We start from the raw sequence: 23,209 nt of genomic DNA on the forward strand, positions 1-23,209 counted from the left end.
TCCCAGTGCGCCGCCGGGATTTTTTGAGGCATAAAATCTCTGATCACGTCTTCTTTCGGTCCCCGGTCTATGAGTTAATGGGTCGACATTTAGGGTCCAGGTGTGGAAGCTGCCTCCCTGGCGTCGGTAGCATTGGTACTTAGATCCACGAAAAGAAATCACACGACAAAAAATATTCGTACTTTATTTGAAGCTTGTTTCGTTGAAATTGACATACTGCCTAGTGACTTTCATTCGCATTGATAACGGGAAAATGTTCTTATGCCCATTTTTAATGATTAAGTTTAATATAATTTCAAGAACTACCCCATAAAAAAGACAGAAGTGCCAATACTTTAGCTCAAAAAATGTGGAGGCACGATAAACGAGAATGCGTGTAAATTGATAAAAAAAATATGTATTAAAAAAATCAAATAATTTTTCATTTTTAAGTTCAATTTATATAAAATACAAAAAACAGCTAAGCTTCTGTCAGACCGAATCCGAATTGTCGGGCCTTTCGTTTAACTCCTGTCATCAGATTCTGTAGAACCACCTCGTCCACTTTGATCGCCGCAGAACGCCAGTTTGCTTTAAATTGCTTCTCGCTTCCAATAGTATTTTGGGTCTTTTTCAGGTTCCGCTTGACGATGACTTAATATTTTTCGATTCGGTGGAGCTCTAGCGCGTTGGGAGGGTTCTTGTCCTTTTGCACCACCAAAACATTACGGAACAATAGTGTTGCTTCAGGAAAGGCAGCAGACGTTTTCGAGACACTCGTTCACGTAAATTTCCTGGTTGACGGTCCCGGTTGCAATGGCAATATCACTTTTCAAGCTACAGATACAGCTAGCCTGCCAAACCAGATATTTCTTAGCGAACTTCGGTTGCCGTATAAAAATCCTACCCATGAAGCTATTTAAAGCCTGCCGGCTTGTGAGTACCGTATGCGTGATAATGTTTGCACCATCGTACAAATAAGGTTCCCGTTTCACCTTTGCATATAATGCCTTGGTTTCCTTTGCATGCACGTAACCTATAGCTCATACCGTAGTAGGCTGTGTATAAAAGAAAATGATTTACTAAGTTTGACAGTTGCACCATGACGAAGTGGCAGCGTATTCGTGATTTGTCCCACGCGCAAATGTCGCAAAAAGACATTTCAATCGCCGTGGGAGTGTCCCGGTGGACCGTCAAAAGGGTTTTAGACCGAGAAACGAAAGGACAACTATCCGCGAAGGTGGCCACAGGTCGTCCGAGGTCAGCTCGGGTTCCGAGAGTTATCGCTGCTATCAAAAGGAAGATTCGGGTGAATCCAGTGCGTTCAATAAGGAAAATGGCAAAGGAACACGGGATCAGTGACTTTACGGCACGGAAGATCGTAAAGGAAGATTGCGGGGCGAGGTCGATGGCACGGAAAAAAAACTCACATGATTACCAACCTCATCCGGGAGCTACGAGTCGAACGATGCAAGAAAATCTTGAACTTCCTTAAGCGAAAAAATCCGGTAATCCTGTTCACCGACGAGAGCATGTTTACCGTCGATCCCGTATGAAATTCCAGAACCGACCGGTATATTAGTTCTCTTCCGGTAAAAGACGTGGACGACGAGCACAAAAACGTGTATCTGACCAAGCATCCTGCTAGCGTTATGGTGTTTGGATTGGTGGCTTCCGATGGCAAAAAAATGAACCCGGTGTTCATTCCAGAAGGCGACAAGGTCAACACGGAGGTCTACATCGGGATTATAAGTAAGTATGTGCTTCCGTCGATCAAAGAACAGTACGGTCCGAAGCCAAATGTTGTATTTCAACAAGATGGGGCTCCGTGCCACACCTCGAACCGCACTCAGGAGTGGTTGCAGGAACATCTTCCGTTCTGGGCGAAGAATATGTGGCCGCCATCCAGCCCCGATCTTAATCCGCTGGATTACTCAATATGGCGCGTCATGAAGACCAAGGCCTGTTCTAAACGCCACCCGAGTATAGCAAGCCTCAGACAAACATTAACCCGTACCCGGAGAGAAATGGATCAAGACTACATTATTAGAACCTGCCGTGCATTCCGGAAGTGTGTAGAGGCCGTCATTGCAGCAAGTGGAAACTCGATCGATGGTTAACATAGTTTAAGACTCTGAGAAACATCCCTCCTTTAAATAAATAAAAAAACTCGAAAATGAAATTTTTGAGAATTTTTTTAAATTTTGCAATCGCATACGTTAGTTCTGATTTTCGTAATACGCGTGCAAAATTTGTATGCGTTGCTCCTCTTGCATTGACGCAAATGTAAAATCAAAATAGAGGCATCATTCTGCACACACTTATAAAATGAGGGATGTTCAGGTTTTTAAATGCTCGATTAAAATAAATGCGTTTAAGTCGACCAAATTTTGATCGTAACACTCTTTAATAAATATAAAAATATTCTCCTTAAACTAGAGAAGTGACGTTTAATCATTTTTTTTATGATGCGTAGATTTACTGTCATGTCCATGTTTTGACGTAGAACTACGTCTTTCTGGACTATACTGGGGTGCAAAAAAAGTATGGCAAAATAGTGTTAGGTTTTGAGCGCTTGTAACTTTCTCAATTATAGATGAAATTAAAATCAAAACACACTACTCGATAGAAAATAGCTCTACAAATCTGCTGAAATAAATACTTTTCAATTTTCAATGAAATAAACGTTTTCCCCAAGCCCAGTCGTCATAATCGAGCACCACTTGGTTGCACATCGCTCTGCTTGATCCTGAAAAGTTATAAAACAGCGGTGCTGTCGTGCCTCTGCTCAGGGAGCACGTTGACAAAACAAAAACCAAGTGCAACATCTTGATAAGATCGTTGTATCCACTTATCAACAGGAAGTCAACCCTGTCCCTGAAAAATAAGCCTGCTGTCTACAAACAAATCTTCCTTCCTGTAATCGAGTACGGTATGCCAATCTGGGAGAGTTGCGCAAAATGCCATCACCTTAAACTCCAAAGGATCCAGAACAAGATCCTTAGGATGGTCCTAAACAGTCCCCCGCGGACTAGAAATTCTGAGATCCACCTCCTGGCTGGAATTCAGACATTAGAAGAACGGAGAGTATTCATCCTGGAAAGGTTCAGAGACACATGTCTGAGATCAAATCATCAGATCATACGTGATCTAGCACTTTAGGTTAAGTTATATTCATAGTTAGGTAGGTTATCACTTTTTTCAATTCAAATAAAACACATCCCAACAAACAATTGAGAGCTCTTATAAAACACCTGAGTTGATCAAACGTTGAATAATACACTCCCGGAAATAAATACAAAGACACATAAAAAAGCATGGCGCCTACCAAATATAAGAATCAGAGGAATTCTAAACCATGTATTTTTGGAAGCCACATTATCATGCTACAATATCACCCATAGAAATAACCAATTGCATCATGTACGCAGGGGAAATAAATGGAAATGTGATTTTCTCCTTCGGAAATAAATATAAAGACACATAAAAAAATGTATGGGAAATTGGTCATTTTCGAAACATTACTAAGCATGTCAACAATTCTTATAGCACCAAAATAACCAAAGAGTTATTTAAAGTAATAATTAAACTTAATTTCTGAAACGTTTTAAGCAGATCCAATCGCTAGAAGTTATCGAAAATTACAAAAAATCATTGGTTGATCAGTGATGATTAATTAGGTGATACATACATTTAGGCGTTTTCCGAGTTAGAATGTGTCTTGAGATGTTCAAACAAATTAATAGGAAGATGACCTGTGTTTATTTAGTTACACTAAAACTGATATCTAGTAAAAGTGAGGGGGTGACGGGCCTACGCGCTCTTCCCATCTATATAATATACATATATAACATTTCTAGATAAATTCTCTCAATTAATGATTAGAGAGATTAATTGAAAGAATATCAATCAAAGATTAAACAGATGCTTGTTACTACTTCCTCCATGATCACAGAAAGTGAATTATGGCATAATTACATATTTTTTCAATGTGCACAAATAAATTAAATTAATAAAAACTGTACAAGCAATTATTTTGACGTACCACGACAATTGTTTAACCTAATTTTAATCTGTGAATATTGTGAGTACTTACACAACGGTTATTAAGGAGTCATTGAAAAGTGTTATTAACGCTTTTCACCGCTTGCTGTTCAAATAATATTTAGGAGTCATAAAAGAATGTAACAAACGCCTCTCAGGTTTCCTCTCTACTAAATTTCAAAGCAGCTGTCAGGAAGTGTCTACAAACGTTGTATAAGAGCTTTCACCAAAACAATAAAGCTTGAGTTTAAATATGTATCTATAAACGTTGTATAAAAGTTGCTTCTATCCGGTTATTAAGGAGTAATTGAAAAGTGTTATTAACGCTTTTCACCGCTTGCTGTTCAATTAATATTTAGGAGTCATAAAAGAGTGTAACAAACGCCTCTCAGGTTTCCTCTCTACTAAATTTCAAAGCAGCTGTCAGGAAGTGTCTACAAACGTTGTATAAGAGCTTTTACCAAAACAATAAAGCTTGACTTTAAATATGTATCTATAAACGTTGCATAAAAGTTGCTTCTATCCGGTTTTTAAGGAGTCATTGAAAAGTGCTATAAACGCTTTTCACCGCTTGCTGTACAATGATTATTCAGGAGTCATAAAAGAGTGCAACAAACGCCTCTCAGGTTTACTCTCTACTATATTTCAAAGCAGCTGTCAAGAAGTGTCTACAAACGTTGCATAAGAGCTTTCACCAAAATAATAAAGCTTGAGTTTAAATATGTATCTATAAACGTTGTATAAAAGTTGCTTCTACTCCTATACCGCGTATACATATAATGCTGTAGTTGAACAGGTTCTCCAAACCAGTGTAAACAAGAGGCCCCACTTTTCCTCTCTGATCAAATATTACGAAACGTGAAAAATTATATTTTTAAAAATCACCCCCCCCCCCTTTTTTTTTCACCACCTCCCTCTATAACGGCATTCTGAAAAGACATGGACTTAGACGTTCACTTTTTTCCTGGAATTTCGCTCACGATCATGCCATGTATTTTGATGATATTCTATTTGTGATTTACCTCTCACAGCAACAAAATAGTAGGGGTATTCACTGTGCGCATCGTAAACATATACACTATCGTAAAAATAGCAGGGTCAATTGGAGTGTAATGGAAGTTTACGCATTTACGAGGGTTTATACGTTTACGATGCGCTTTGTGAATACCCCTAGTGTATCTTACCCTGTAAAACATGTCTGGTACCTCGTAGGGGCACCCAACTTTAAACTTTAGTTCAAATTTAAATTAATTATTTTAAATCTGTCATAAGTAATCATAATTATTTTTTAGTATTTTAAATTTTAGAATATTTTCGTCATAGTGGCCTATTGCAAGTTTTGATGTTTGCTTTTGTATGTTCCGTCGATTTGTTAGTTTTCGTCAAGTATTACATTCAATTATTTCTTGTTTTAATCTTTTTCAATTGGAGTGAAAAGCGAAACTATGTTAATGGGTAAGTATTTCCATCGTGCTTATCAAATAATTAAAAAAAATACTAATTTTTCAGTTAAGCTGCTGGCCTTACACTTTATGTAATTCATATTAGTGATATTTTGAACAACTGACTGTCAAGTGCGCTATCATGCATTTTGGACTCAATTACCGAGCCGTTCCTGATTTCCCGAGAAAATAAGGAACCGTTGATTGATGTAGCGGAACCAAGAGTACATAAGTTTCACCGACAGATAGCAGAGATTTTCGTGGAAGTTATGGTGACCGTGGCCGATCTGGAAAAGAAATATATATTTTCTTTGAGCTGCATTACGTAGATTGTTGGAGGACGTTACTACACGCAAAATTAGTTGATTAGTTGGTTTTTGTTTTTTTATTATAAATATTTTAACCATCCTGTATACATTAATGCAAAAATTGGGACATTTTCTCATTTAAAATTAATTATAATAAACGATTTTGCTTGCGATTTAGTTTAAAAGCGATACTTATTTGTTCACATGTCATGAAGAAATATTTTATGATTGCTGATTTTTTACTGATAGTTGATATAATCAATGAGAAGTTTCTGCTTGCGGGTCCACCCCTCCGTTTTTGGCCCTTCATACAGCGATATTGTGAATTCAAACCGGTAGCTCAAATCGATCTTGCTATTAAGTGGAGCTGCATACAAGACAAGATCTTTGAAGGGATGGTGGCTACCTTACATACACATAGTTGATATAATCAATGAGAAAACGGCGAGGAAAACGGTTTCGACATCAACACATTTCTGATATGTTCTATCAATCATGTCAAGTGCTTAATAATTGTTTAGTAGAAGAGAGCTAACGGATCCAAGTACGACAAAATGTTGTCCACCTTTAGAATAAACACGTTCGGTGGGAAGCTACGAGATGCAACTCTCCGGATATGCCACAAGCTCTGCCACAAATACAAAGCAAATAGTGCGGAAATTCTTCATAATTTATTATTCAGCTTTAGTTAGTGTTACATAGAGTTAGAAGATCATACACAACTAGAAATTTTAGCTGCAGACACAATGATCATGATGTCACGAAAACAAAACTTACATATGATGTTTTTTTGGAAAATTTCAAGTTATTTGCAATCAAAAAATGGGTCACAGCTAAATCAGAGCCTTGAGGAACTCCAGTCTGTTCTTTAAACTTTTTCGATTTAGATTTGCCGATTAGGATTTTGAGTATACGTTCTTTCAGAAAACTCTGAATGAATTGACCCATGTTGCCCACAATATCCCAGTCTATAAGTAGTACTTTCGGACTCCAAACTCGATTGTACGCTTTGGAAAAGTCCAAAGTTGCATTATCGACGTGATTTCTTTTTACAAAGCGCAGTCGATTACTTGGCCGAGGGTTAAGCATCTTGAACATCATCAGTGGTGAAAAAGGCCAACGTGAAAAACTTCCTTTCAAGACGGCTGCTAGCTTTTGCCTTGACCTGGGCCCAGAGATCAAATTCCCGTCGACTTGCTTGGTGTCCTTGTTGATTGTCCGCCGTCATGCACCCGTGGCTCTGCTTCTGCTGGGTTCCAATCCAGCGCTTGCTTGAAGATTTCGTTTCCGCGCCTTCGTTGAATGGGGCCAACCCACCTCCACTTACGTGCTGGAGTTTTAGTTGATATCGGCTTCCGATGACTGATGATAATGGCAATGGACCTCAGCATGTGATGGAGTTTCGGAGCTGAAGATGATGATGGATGGTTGGACTTCAAGCAGTGGTTGGATGTGCTTGAACCATGTGTATTTCAGCTATCTTTAATTAAACAATAGAATGTTAATCGTGTCTTTTTATGGATTTAAAAGTGCCGGATTTTAAAATTCCAAATTATTTTTATGCGCGTGAGATATGTTTATACATAATTTGAGTTAGGACTGATTTAGTTTATCGACATTAATTACTGTTTAGTACGTGCGGTTATATTGATAATTCTTAAATATGATATTTGTTTGCAAATTTTATAATCACCTGCTTTGGTGATTATGCAGTCTTTCGGCTCACGCATACGATAGGCCAACGGCTTTCTCGATGAAGGAGAAGGTGCTAACACCGCATAGAGTTAAGTGCGTGACATTTGACAATGCTGCATGACTGGCGTATTTTTTAATTTTGATTTCTGACCACTCATGGCCACGTCAGCAGCTTGTTGTAGGGTAATCGAAAACCACCGGACAGCAGTATCTTGGACTCCCGTGCGCAATATAGGCTCCCCCTATGTCACAACTGATAAGCAAGTCACATGTGAAATGCTACGATGGTTGTCGTACCGGTGGACACCGGAAGAAAAATACTGTTTCCTTCATCAATGTATGCACTACGGCACACACGGTAGGATGTATTATTAAGAATGAGCTATTGCTTTTCGTTCTCTTTTTGCTAGGGGCATTCTTCCAGCGAATTTCCGTGACATAATCCGCTTGGGTGATAGCAGCGGCACGCCTTGCTGGAGCGATAGCGGCTTCCAATATATTAGAACGCTAAAAAATGTCAAGGTCAGATTGAATTCCTACTTGCCTCACCGTTCGGATAACTCGTCGCTCTGCCTCCCCGTCGCCCAAGGAGAAGTTCTGTTTAGATCTAGATTCAAATAGAACGAACCCCCCCTTCCCAAGGTGGTGCGCTACACGACAACTCACCGGTGCTGAGGGTCCATGTTTGCGGTCGGTCAATGGATTTATCCTCCTCCTGCTAAGCCAGAAAGTAGGTGGGCAACTGACAGAACATGGAAAAAGGTGAAATGGAACAGAAACCATTGGAAAATACCTACCTGTCTGGCAGCGGAACAGCGTACAGTGATTGACATATAAGCCTTCTGACCGAACACGAATCTGCGATAATACGGTGAGCTCTCTAGCTTTAAAGCGCTTTATCGCTTTGCCATGGTATTTTCTGCAGTTTGGATTTGGTGCTCTTTTACGTCCGTTCTTCAAATTGCCTTCATTTCCCTTATAATATTTTTCATTAAAAAATAAGTTAAATTTTCATTATAATAACTTGTTTTCTTCGATCTGTTGGGTTAGTATATCCAACAAAGTCTTTTTCTGCTATTTTTGTGTAGCATTCAGAACAACAAAAACCCTTATAAAATGAAAAACTGTTGTCAACAATATATTTACTTTGTTGCTGAAATTATCGCTTTATTCCATTTTGCTCGTCCTCCAAGCTGCTTCATGCAAAATCTCATTTACCATTTCATCATTCTATGATCAAAGAACCAATATTTTCCCACAAGGAACCACCAATATCCGCTCAACTGGAGCAACAGTCTCTGTCTCAATACCGATAACTGTTCCAATCTAGCTAGAGAGCCCAAATAACAAAAAAAAAATTGCACATCTGTACAGCTTGTATACACGCTGCCGGTGTCCTCACCCATCGATGTATTCACATATACCAACAATGCACGAAGCATAGCAGGAAAAACTGAAAACCAAAATTATCCCTTCCATGGCATCATGATGCGAAAAAAACGAACGTTTTTGTCCCCGGAGCAATTTGCGCAGTAAATAACGTGTAACGTTCTGCATGGCTCCCATCTACGGTGGGGCACACCTCCTCCACCTCCTCCAGTATTCCATGAAAGGCCTGTATTCCATTTTTTTTGGCAATGAACCTCGAGAGAAAGAGACATCGCCAAATTGCACTGTGTGATGGAGAATATGAAGACATTGCCGCGATGTTCCGGGAAACTGTTTTGCCTGCCAGATGACCGCCATAAAATTTATGCATCAACTGAGCCAACAAGTTAAACTCACTTTTCAAAGGCAGTCAGTGTTCTGCCGGCTAGTGTCCCGTTTGGCCGCATGGTACTTCCCAGTCTTGTAATGGGGCAGTATGATTTAATGGTGGCTCATCGTCTATAATATTGCCATCGTCGGTCACCCATTAAGCAGTAGAAACGACGCGAATTGCAGTTTTATTGCTTTCGATTTGTTGATTAAGTAATTCTACAGCCCATGAACCGTCTCAATTAAAAGCATGAAGCATGAGCGACAAGCGGTCCAGCAGTATCAAGCTTACAATGATGACAGAGAATGAAGAGTATGATTGAGCAAACATTTGCTCTGCAAAATCAAGCGCCATGTAGCGAAGGGAAGTAGGCCAGAAAGAGCACTTTTCCGTAGAAAGTTTACGAATAATTGGAGATTTTTTTTAAATGCTGTGATTGAGTCCTAATATTTTTTAGGTGTGATTGAGTGGAAAGAAGGGTATACATACATACTGTTTGGAAAACCGACAATCGACTCAGATTGACGAGCTCAAAAAATGTCGGTGTGTTCTCAATTGATTTTAAATCAGGTTCTGATCATTCTCCCAAAATTTGAGTTTATTTGTGTGTACTACCTCATATTGCACTGGCCCTTTGAAGTTTATAAGGGAAAAGAAAACTTGTTCTTCTCATGGATCTAATTCTGCGCCGTAATAATTTACGGATACGTTTTGACGTAGGACTAAGTCTGTGATTTCTATATGGGGGTACACTTTGTAAAAACCGAAAATAAAACATGTAACAAAATTATGAAAGATTTTGAACGTTAATAACTCAGCTACCCCTGGACCAATTTCAATAATTTTATCACTAATCGATCAGATATATTTCTACGCATCTGTCAAATTTAAGACGTTATCATTTTTCAAAATGTCACTATTGAAAATTGCACGAATGTACAACTGTTGCTTTGAGCACCGATTGCCTGTGAAAAGTGATTTCCCTAACGCAGATTTAAAAGTTGAATTCCATCTGGTCTCACCGAACGGCGTTTGTTCAATCACAGCGTGGTGAGTGATGGTGTTCTCCAGTATACAACGAAGAGCTGTCTGGAAGCAACGAGTTGCAGCCCACATAAGCATCCAAAGAAAGAAGAAGAAGCTGCACCGCTATTGATTGTAATCAGTAGCTCTTCGTGAGTTGCTGTGGAGAACCTCGCTCAAATTCCTATTCCTACACAAAGCACAAGCTCCTGCTGCAGTTAACAAATAGGATTTATTATATAAGACCACGTAGTTCTAGGTCACCATTGCGTACAACTCCATAGGGCTGTACCTTGTAGTTTTTTATATTTTGTCATGTGAAATTTTATCAGCTACAACTTTGCTCAAGACTGAAGAACTTTTTGGTTAGATTTCAAGGTAATAAGGTAATAATTGATTTTTAAGTTGATAGCTTTTTGATATAATTAATCGATTGCTTTCAGGGCAACACTGCATCTTGCACTTATAATATTGGATTTTGTTGCCATATTCTTCGCACTAAGAAAACCAATGTGGACTGCTGAGCAGTTTATGAAGCATGTCAGAAGAATATCATATAACTAATTATTCATTAACTATTTATTCTAACGTTCAATTTTAACGCGGTCTTGAGCAAAGTTATAGCTGGGAAAATTTCACATTGGTACAGCTAGCACACTTTTCCGTAGATCATTACAGCGAAGGGTTAGGACGATGAGAACAAAAAAGGTCACTTTTCCCATAGTAATTGTCAAAATAACAAAGGGCCAATGAGTTCGAATCCAAATGAACTCATATTTTGGGAGAGTTATCAGGATCTGATTTGGAATTGATTGAGCTTAGTGGAGCAAAATTTATATTTGGAACCACCCTAGTGTGTGTGTGGGTGTGTGTAACGAAAATCGTGTAGGTTATGTTTCTTGGCAAGCACTGAACCGAATTGGATGCAGCATCCACCAAATGAAAGGTACTATTATTCTATAGAATACTTTTGCATATTTTAGAATTGGTCAACTGGTGAACATGTTCGGGTTTGGATGGCCCATAAGACTAATCACGACCTGAAACGAATAAAACCCATCATGTGACACATCAAATGACAAGAGAATTCAAAAGCCAGTTCAATGGTAGTCATATGAAGTGTCAAGCACCATACTGGCCACATCTCCGCACTAGAGTCAAAATCGATCATGCGATACCTCAAATCATATGAGAATTCAAAAACCAATTTATTTACACGCTGTGTCTGAAATAGGGGATTAATCAACATTCATGTACATCGGGTTTTTCTTCGCCAAAAGTTAGTTTGGGTTCTCAATTCTCAATTTAATACATTCGGTTGCGGAAAATTTGAATTATTAAATTTTATCATAATTACGCCATACAATACAAAAATACACCAAAAATTTCATCGGACAGAATATTTTAAAACCAACCCAAACTAACATTTGGTGAAGACAAATCAGATGTACTACGGAAACCTTACCTCTGATCAATCTCATTATCTCCTCGAAATTTCAAGAGCACAATTAAGCTCTCACAAAACACAACAATAAAACTGGAACTACATGATCATTTCAAAAGACTGATGCAAATTTTGACATTTTCGCTCCACAGTGCTCAAACCGTTCCAAATCGGGTCCTGATTAGTCTCCCAACATTTAAACTCCTTTGAAAAGAAACTGACTTGGCACAAACCATTTGAAGTTTATATGGAAATTACTATGGGAAAGCCAAACTTTTTGTTCATTGTCTTTTTACCTTTTACCATATTGCACTGTTCAAAAATTCAAAAGCTATACCTATGGAAAATTTTCTCAGCTACAACTTAGCAGAATACAGTTGTTGAGCCAAACGTCAAATAAAATAGTTATTAATTGATTAAGAGATTGATAATCTTATGGCATGATGAAGCAGCTGTTTTGTGAGCAACACTGTATCTTGCAGTGTGACATAGTAGCCATGATTTTTGTGCTCTATTCTAAGCGCCAGAAACACCAATTTTGCCTGCTGAACAGTTGATTGAGCATAATCATAAGACATTAGTGGCTTGAATTATTGATAACTTTTGATGCTTACATTATATTGAAAAGTGGTCTTGGACAAAGTTGTAGCTGAGAAACTTTGCTACAGTTATAATTTTTTAAAGTAGAGCGATATGGTAAATTGTTAGATGGATATGAACAAAACATTTGGTTTTCCCATAGTAATTTCCATATAAACTTCAAATGCTTTGTGCCAAGTTGGTTTCTTATCGAATGAGTTCAAATTTTGAGAGGCTAGTCAGGACCCGATTTTGAACCGTATAAGCACTGTGGCGCGAAAATTTCAAAATTTGCATCAGTCTAATGTACATACAGTCATTCCATAAAGCAAAACGATATAGTGGTTCGCAGAATTTCGTAAAAAATAATAGTTTTGTTTCTTATCGCAAACTATTAGACCCGTATTTTTATATTTTGTCATTAGGGTGACCATTTCCATTTAGCGTGGTTCAAAAATCGATTTTTTCAAAAATAAGTTTTTAAAAATTCGTAACTTTTGAATTACTGGCCCGATTTTAAAGATGAAAGGTAGTTAAAAATTCTGTTTAGGAAAAATATAATAATATTAAAAAACTGAGAATTTTTATTGAAAACATTCATTTGTTCTTTTATGGTTTTTATAGTTTGTAGATGCAATATGTTTTTATATTTTTCCTTGAAAGGTTAGGCTTTTCTACACAACATATTAAAAATCAACCATGTATTCTTTATTTGATTTTGAGTTATAGGTAGTCTAGTCGCATAGGAGTTTTGAGCTAAAACTCAAAACTAGTTCTTTAAATTAGTCGAACCACTTAACGGAATCCCTTTATGAAGAGCTTTGAGTGGGTTGGTTTATTTCCTATAAATTCCGTTATAATTGCTTATCTTTTGACAGATACGCGTATTTCGTCTACTACTTGCAGACTTCATCAGTGCCAAGTACTCAACACCACTGAAGAATCCATATCTTGTCTACGAGTTAAATACTAATCAATAGGTACTAAAAATCAGCAGGTATCCACTGCCATGTCACAATTTACCAAACCAGGTACCTAAATTTAGTCTCCAACAAATAGTCAATTCACAATCTAATTTTTAATATTATTATATTTTTCCTGAAAAGCATTTTTAATTACGTTTCATTTGATATTCTGATCTTTGAAATCGGCCCAGTCGTTCAAAAGTTATCAGTTTTTGATAAAAAGTCATTTTTGAAAAAAAAAGCTTTTTGGACCACCCTAACATGGAAATGGGAAATGGTTACCCCAATGACAAAATAAAAAAGTACGGGTTTAATATTTAGTAATAAGCAACAAAACTACAAATTTTACGAAATTATGCAAACCACTGTATTGTTTTGCTACACAGCAAAAAATAAATTTTAATATTACATTCAAGAGGATGCACTTCAATCATGTCGAAAATCTCATGTAATTGTCATGGTCACAAAAATAAACAAATGTAGTAAAAGCAGCGTAATGTCTGTATTAATGATAATTTTGTAATTTTAAATGACAGAATATTTTTGACACGATTGAAGTGCATACACTTTGATGTGATGTCAAATTATTTTTGTACTGTGTATGGAATGGCTGATACATATACTAACACAAACTTATCTTAAGCTCTACGAGATAAAACTCAAGCAGTTAATGTTTTTCTTAATGTAGCTTTAGGCATTCATCAATAATCTCACAGTATTTATTATAGAAATTCATCATTCTGTTGATTGGTCTTTTTTTTCCATAAGTTGTTCTATGAGGTGATAGTTGGAATAGATTCCGAATTCTCAACATGCGCGATGGTGCCTAAACATGTAAAATGCTAATAAATTTTCTGAATTTACGCGCTGTGAGATTACATAATTAACAAAAGAGATCATGGCAATTTCCTCTAGCTTATGATGAGTTTATCGTTGCATGTTAATTAACATTTAAGCACATAATTTCATAAGAAGGTAGGGGAAAAAGTCCAGCCTAGTTTCCCAAATGCGAATAACAAAAATTGGTTTTGAACTGATTATATACGACTTATATAAGTTTCTTGGTATGGAGCCCATACTTCACTCCAATATTCGAGAGTTCATCTAACGTAAGCTGCATAAAGTGTTTTAATGGTATATGGGTCTTTAAAATGATAACTAAATCTTTTAATAAATTCTAACATATTATATGCTTTGAGGATTGTAGTATTCAAATGATCTACAAAAATCAACTTTGAATCAATAATTACTCCTAAGTCCCTAATTTTGCTATATCTTTCAACTAACTAGAGTACAGGTGAAGTGTTGAATTGCATTTTTCGGGTATAAGATATGATTTTGCATTGTTTAACATTAATATCGAGCAGACTTTTAGCACACCAATTGTAGAAGACATCAATTTCATCCTGGGCACATCAATCGGCACAGCTTCGGCACAATCTCGTAGAATTGTTCATTAAATAAAATGGGAACACTGCTGGATAACTGTCATTGAAGATGTTCACAATATAACGTGCTGTTTGATTGTAAGTTTCAGGAACATCATCTAATTGAATATACCAGAAGAACTGAGACCAACAGTTCACTTATGGATTTAAATCCGAAAATTATGCTCTAGCGAGGACTCTAGAGAGGACTCTAGAGTAAGAGGCAATCCGACCCGAATGGTACTCGTAATTCTGCCCGTATTCACATAATGCTGCAACTTATAAAAAACAAACTATAGAACACATACTCATCATCCGCTATATTCGGTCTCCAACAATGTTTTCCACCGGTTCCAACTCATTCCTTCTTCACTGATAGGCCGTTTTGTTTCACATCACGAAAGGCTGGGTATCTAGTCTGCCTTTTAGGTCATTATAAAACCCTAATACGACTTTCATTAAAAATTACGAACACCTACCACTTCCCGCGCCATCCTCAATGGGCTGGCGAAAGTATAAAATGAATTGGCGCATCATCTACAACCGATTAGATAGAAGGGGAATCAGGTCTGATCAGTTCCCATGAGGTGGTAATAACATTTATGGGAGACTTTTTTCTCATACGTCTAACGGTAATTGCTCCTTCCTAGTATTTGTTGATGTTATTTTCTTTTTTTAACATTGTAGCCTCCTTGGTTGCCACTAGAGCGATGTTATCCTTGTAATTGCAAACAAAAACATTCAAGCTGTCAGAAATACCGGGTTGCCATATATACCATAACATATGTATTTTACAAACAATCGCAGCTTGCTCTATAGACAAGCACAATTGGCACACCTGCGGCACATTTGCGGCACACTGAGAAAATGGTTGAAATACGGCACAACCTACTCCTAGTAAATAATTCAAAAAACAGTCGAACTTATAAAATAATAACTGAATAAAATAAAATGAACTGATTGTTGAGTATTAGTACTGAAGAAGTCTGCACATTGTAAACGAAATAAGCGTATCTGACAAGGATAAGCAAATAAAGTTGTGGAAATATTTAAATTTAAATTTAAATATTTCTAAAGCTTGCATTTCATGAGCTTTGGCTAATTTTTTTTGTTATAAATATTAAACAAGAAAATTTTGAAATATTGAAGCTTTTTACTTTTGTTTTAATTTTATCCCACAATTACATACTAAATTTACCGTTCATTTTCCAAGACTTAATTTTTCTCTACAGCTTTGTCTCAGCCGTCATTTTGATCAGAAGTGTCGTTTTTGTGCTTCAATTTATTGAAAAATGTCAAAGACGCCATTTTGAATGGCCGATGAATTTTGAATGACTGAATTTTCGCAAAAAAACAATCATTTTTGCAAAGTTCTATGCAAATCGGAGAAGGTCGAGCATTTTTTTTTTGCATTTTGACCTGGTTATTTTCCCAAGAAATGGCCAGAAAAAAACTTCAAACACATTTCGCCTATTTTGAATGTCTTTAAGGTTTAAGCTTTATGTATTATAATCGAAGTTTTGAATTTTGAATTTTTAAGGAAGGCACCAGTTCGAGGTCAACAATAAGTACGTTTACAATACTTACATTTAATATAATTTCTATATCATTTTCGCATTTGCGTGATGCTATACCGAATAGAAATATGTATGTTACAGTACCCGTTCGATTTTGGCAACAAGCCCGAAATTTATTGAATGGTTTTATTTTGAATTTTAATTTATGATTTCGTTGAGTTTAGACCACCGTGAGTCATCTGTGTATTTGACATGGACGTTATTAATAATTGATCTTTTATTAAAAATTGTTATCACAAAAATACAATCCGGTTGCAAAATCGAACCCCGTGTCAAAAACGAACGGTTTTGTAGTTTTGTTACCAAAATCGAAAGGGTACTGTAGCAAACATATTACCATTCGAAGTAGCATCACGCAAATGCGAAAATGATATAGAAATTATGTTTTATGTAAGCATTGTGAACGTATTTATTTTTGACTTAGCACTAGTTTTCGACCCTTCCTTACAAATTCAAAATTCAATACTTCGATTATAATACATAAAGCGAGGTTTTCGATGCCAAAACCTAAAAGGCCTTCAAAAAAGGCGAACGGCATGAAAAAACTTATTTTTGGATCTTTTTTTTTGGGAAAATAGTCAGGCTAAACAGCAAGAAATTTTTTTTTTGACTCGATCTTCGATTTCATTTCCAAAACATTCAATGATATCAATTTATGTACCGTTGTCCTGCCCACCCTAATACTCCGAAAAGTCACTCGGTCAATCAGATGCAGCGCTCCGCATAGTAATGACCTCGTAATTGTGGGTGACTGGACCCGTAATCAACCATCATCCACCCAATCCACCGTCTAGCAGTAGTGGCAGTGGAAATGAAATTGTTGATAGCGGAGAATTGAACAAAACGCACCCGCGGGATCATACGCTCCAGTTGACTTTCCATTGCATTTTTACTATCTTTTGGGTTTATCAAGCAGAACTACACACTTAGAAATACCTAATATTACACGTGACGGAATCCATCTTTGACAAAGGATGAGACGTAAACAAACATGTCATGTAAAATTAAGTGCTCCGAGACTGAAAACTTCGAAAGTACGTTTGATTGAGCTGAATTTCGCGTCTATTATGACTCAATTTTGTGTCAAAATTGACGCTCGTATATGTCAGTCTCAGAGCATCTAAATTTACATTAATTTTTCTAAGTGTGTACTAGTTTAGGGAATGCCGCATGATAAATACTAAAATTGTTTTTACAAATGCCAAGAAAAACTCCAACGAAAATTAAAAGGAGCATTCTGTCCCAGGGGTGCCTTGTGTACCACTCTCCCCTACTTTGTTTTAAACTGCAATCCCTTATGTTGGTTTGCTTGTGTATGTGTCAAGCGAGCGTGGCATTTTTCCCAAAAGTAAAGTATTTTTGCAACGAAGCTCTCGTCTTCTCCAGCCACCCACCGGATATCTGTAGAACAAAGTGGGTAAACAGTTTTCTACCAGAGCTTTGGTCAAAGTGCACATCCATAAAAGTGTCCTCGCCGTGCCACTACTCGTTAGCGCAGTCCAGGAGACCAACCAATTCTGCTTGTAGGGGAACTGTGGGTAAGACGGGCAGTTGGGATAAAAAGGACAGTAGGGGTAAGACGGTTCAACTATTGAATTATTGGTTGACGTCACATCCACTATTAGTTAGACTATATTTACAAAATACATGGGTACGGAAGCTATCAAATATGAAACTATAAACAAAGAAAAAAAAAGGCTCACAAATCACCCAATTAGTTCGATTATTTTTATAATATATATAAAAACACCGAATTTTCATAACCGTCCGTCTTACCCCCAGCACCTGTCCGTTTCATCCGCACCTAAATAAAATTGTGCATTTTTGGACCATTTTTGATTTTCAAAAAAAGGTATTATTCATTAATATTTAACATAAATTGGTATGTGCAGTTTCTTTAATCATGGGTTTATCCTACCAGAATAATGCTGTATTTATTGTCGATAATACAATATCGATCCTGAGGGTGTCCGTCTTACCCTCAGTTCCACCACGTACCCTCAAAAGTAAATCCACTGGAGAGAGCAGGGAAAAGTTTTCAACCAACGGGATTATTCGCTTCGTTCTGTCAGCCAGTGTGGAACCCAGTCACCATCCACTAGTTACTGCTGCTGCTAGATTGATGCTCGGGGATTTAAGGTTGAGGTTGTGGGACCGACCGTTCAACCGTTCGTTGTTTCTTTCGCTGAGAAGGAAACAAATTTATTACAAGTGATTTCTGTACGGGTTGTAGAATGGTTTGCCAGAACAAAGGACCCACTGATTACTTTTCTCAATCTAAATTCAACTATGATGTGCAGCACAACGTGGGACACGTATTTGGGGTGAAACTAAAGGGTATGCTAGATCAAGTCGGGGATTATTTTCTGAAATAGCCAAGAGGTGTCACAAAGGTGGTCTAGATTGAAGTGCTTTTGAGAAATTGTTCTTTTCGAGAGGCTTTTTAACTTCTTATTACGGTGTATCCCGAAGAAAAACTTATTTAAAAAAAAGTATCGCTGAAACACCCACCTAACGAAAGCTTTGGGTCACTAAGGGTGCAAGAGTTGTATAGAAATGATGTATCGGGGGGTTTAGAACAATTTTAATTTTTTTTATTCGTATTTTTCAGTGTATAAAACGTCAAAAAATTAACTTTCCGATCAATGGAGCCCAAAAAATGTATGGAAAAATGACCCCCTGGTAGTACATTTTGAAGCTAGCCTCAAACGAAAGAGTAGTTGTAGTACTAGTGTACTAGTCTAGAAGAGTAGTGTACAACTACAAGTGTTTTATATACATTGGCCCTTTTTTCAACTAACCGGGAGATATAAGAGTGTATAACAGATTCGCAAATCAGATAATTGTAACTAGTGATGTGGGTCACTTATTCCCCGCCGCTGTGGATCCGAATTTGAATAGAAATTACAGCAATGCTCAATATTGCTGGAATCCCAATAATGAAGTGGCTGTCGAGCTCAGTCGAATTCCTTGAAGATATCCCACCAGAAGATCAATCAATCCAGCTGTTGCATAATCTGCAAGATAGTGATGGGTCGTTAGGCCGAATATCATTGAGCCACTATAGTTTAATTTTTATTTGGGAATGGGCTCGCAGTTGTAATGGTGGAACCACTGAAGTGTTCAGTAAACCGACACATTGCGAAATAATCAGTGATGCCAGTTATTCTTCAGGTAAATGCCGTAGATGTCATAGGGTAGTTTGCCAATTGTTGCACACTACCACATTTAACACACTCTGACTGAATCACTGAATGTTTTTTTTTTGTCCTCGAGAAAATCGTTTAAAAATGCATTTAGCCATATTTTATGGACGTAAACATTAGATACAAAGTGTGCAATAAGGCTTGTACTCGAAAAAAATGCACCATTTTTATCCGTGTGTAACTTTTTTATCCGTGGGTAAAAAATGATGAAAATCTGGGTATAACTAGTTTGGAGTGAATTGTTTACATGTGCAAAATTTCAAAACAATCGGTTCAGTGGTTATTGAGATGTCATCGAAACAAGAAGAAAATCACAACCCATACAACTGTGTCTCGGGTGGTAAAATCGTTTAAGGAGTCCCTGAAGACCGAGCGGCGGGCTGGAAGTGGAAGAAAATCGAAGACGGCTGACCCTGTGAAGGCCCGGAAGGTGTTGGATTATTTCAAGCGTAATCCGAACCTTTCGATTCGCGACGCGGCTCTGAAGGCAAAGTGTTCCACCTGGTTCGTTCAGCAAACCTTGAAACGAGCTGGGCTTCGTGTATTCAAGCTCCGGAAGGCACCGAACCAGCGTGATCAACAAAACACGGCGGCCAAATCCCGCGCAAGTAAGCTGTATCGAGAGTGGTTAACGAAACCGATGTGTGTGGTTATGGATGACGAAACCTACATCAAGGCAGACGCAAAGCAGATACCGGGGCTGGAGTTATACGTTCCCAAATCACTGTTTGATGTTCCGGAAGACATAAGGAAGAAGAAAGTGGACAAATTTGCAAAAAAAAATACTTGGTCTTGCAGGCCATATGCCAATGCGGTAAACTGAGTAAACCGTACATCAAAATGGGTACCATCAACAGCGAAATTTACCGCACCGAGTGCCTCCAGAAGCATCTGTTGCCCTTCCTGCGGTCCCACGGAGGCGAGACATTATTTTGGCCGGACCTGGCATGTACCAAAAACCGCCAACCCCCCAAATTCACCAGAGATTCGTCCGGTGGAAATATTTTGGGCCATAACGAAGGCCAAAGTTCGAAAATCGTCCAAGGTGCTTAAGAACGAGCTGGAGTTGAAGAAAGAATGGATGAAAGTGACCAAAAAGGTCGGCTCAACCATTGCACAAAATGTAATGTGGGGTCTTAAGGAAAAGGTGCGGGCTTTCAGCGATGGAAAGGAAATTGAATAAAGTAATTATGCCGAAACGTAATCCTTATGTATTAGTTCATTCCCTGATAGTTTCAAGAAAAACCGACTTAAAATAAATTTTTGGCGAACACTTTTGTCTGGTGAATTTTTTTTCGAGTACAGGCCTTAATAGAATTTTAATCCAAATGATGCGTGCAACAATTTGGCTCTGAGATACTTTAAAAAAAAATATTATAAGGATAGTATGTATGCATATAGGTTTCTGGAGAAATTAATAATTTTAACGTTTTTAATCTCACGAATCCACAAAATATCAAAAAGTGCGGGCTTAGCTGTGCAACAATTGACAAATTACCCTATTACTTGAAAATAATGAGGGGCAAGGTATCTCACTGGGAACACATGCCTAAAGTAATCAAACATACATAGATTTTTTTTATATCTTTATTAAGGAGACTTTCAGCCCTGGGCTGGTTCGTCTCCTACATAGAATTAAGTATTGTTGGATATAACATCGAAACAGCCGCACATTGGTCATTTCGCTTGTTGTCAAATATTATGCTGTACAATGTACAACAAATTCATGTTGATTGGTGTAATATTGTATCTACTTTTACAAATTACTAATTACTAATGTGCAACATTCAACATTACCATTAACATTATTCGATATATAGGGGAAATTGATGTAATGCCGGCCTAAATGCCCCTTATTTGGGCACATATATAAATTCAGCAATCGACTAAATTTTCAATAGCGACCAAAAATATTCATTAGTACAGTCCCAATGACGCGTTCGTCTGAATAAAATAGATAAACAGCAGATTTTTAGCGATGGGCCCAATCTTGGATCCATAGACCAACATTAGAGCCATTCTCTAAATTAGGGGCATTTAGGCCCCCTTTACATTCATTCCATCTATTTAGTTCCATTGATAATTCCGTAGAACTTACTGTTCGCACCTACAAGTCAACCTGCAACGTGGACATCGCTGATCCCCTCGAATATTGATATGTCGACCGACTCCGACAACCGTTGAAGGATGACGTTAACGGCCCTTCGAAAATGGCAACATGGTGGAAAAAGAACTACCGATCACCCCTCGGATATAAAAAACTCGAATCGTCGTTGGTGTGGTCTCTTGCTTCCTGAAACGTCATCGGTGTAAAATGTAAACAGAACAGTGAGGAGTGAAGAATTTTATATAAGAGAAAAGGAGTGGTAGAGAATTTGGCATTTAATAAAAAGTTAATTTGCATGTTGAACTTAAATTAAAGTAAATAAAGTAGCGATTATTTTAAGAAGAAGAAGTGTTAGTGGAAGTTATTTGGACTTACCTGCATCTGGAATCTGAAAAGAAAAATAGGGAAACCCAACTTTCCTACGCTCTGCTGAATCACCTGCTGCTCGTCTTTGTGTTACCGACACTTATGTACATCACTGAATAGTGTTTTGTTGAATTATTCAAAGCGGCTGACGTGTTGACAGAACGAGGGAAAAGCAATTAGTGAAAAAAAAAACAAGGTGCAGGAACTAGGGATGTTCTGGTTGCAACTGAATGCTTGGGAATGTGCATGACAGAGAGTCATAGCAACCGGTGAACACTCGTGTTTATTTCAGTTACCATGGAGACGTAATTTGTGATTAGCCCCGGTCCCTTTCAAATTGTATCATTATTTATGAACGGCCTTATATTTGAAATGACGTTTCACATTCATCTAGTAATGTCCAATTTTCATTCGAATAATCGTTTAATCGATTAACGATCCGAAAAGTAAACTATTTATAATCGGTTAGATCATGCCGATATAAGCATTAACATCTCCACAGGATCATCACCGATCGTTTCAAACATGTGCTGCACTCTCATTCGTGGAAAAATGGCAGCACAGCGAGCAAAAAATAATCGATTAGTTGTTAATCGAGTAATTAAAAAATGGGACATCTCTGATTTTGGTGTGATTGTTTTGATAAAAATGAGCGCAAAATTTCATCTTTTCCGAGGGGGCAGCAAAACCACAAAATTACCTTGAATACGGGGGGTTCTCATTGGATGAAAGGGACCGTGAAAGAAGACACAAAAATAGAAAGTTTTTCTTCCGACAGTTTCATCTTAGTATTCATCTTTGGTCATAGTGTGCATGCAAAATACGTTTGAAGATATTTTTTGAAGAACTATCTTCTAAGAGTTATGTCTGTGTGGTAGCTAGGTTCAATTTACTGCCAAAACATCAATATAGGTATGGGTTTCTCACATTTTTGATAAAGTAAATCTTACGAGAAATGAGTTAGCATACTGTGAAGAACAAAGAAATTTATCAATGTTTTACAAGATGACATTTTAGGCCTAAATTTTGCAGAAGTGTCTTACATGAATGTTATCAAATTGATCGAAACATTTCTGTGATTTAGAACAAGTACTGGTAATTTTCAATGTATCTCAAGCTCTTGAATGTTGAATTTCCAGGATTTATTGTATCATTATATCTTTTTCATTGAAATTGATGCGCTTAATCAATTTTTGGTGTTATTTTACTTAAAAATACAAAATTTTAATATGTTTTAAAATTGAATACAACACACAAATTAAATGCTTTTAAGCATTTTACCATCATA

The sequence above is a fragment of the Ochlerotatus camptorhynchus genome, unplaced genomic scaffold, assembly GCF_037179485.1.
Source record: "Ochlerotatus camptorhynchus isolate MF236.1 unplaced genomic scaffold, CSIRO-AGI_Acam_v1.1 ptg000064l, whole genome shotgun sequence".
Classification (NCBI taxonomy): domain Eukaryota; kingdom Metazoa; phylum Arthropoda; class Insecta; order Diptera; family Culicidae; genus Ochlerotatus; species Ochlerotatus camptorhynchus.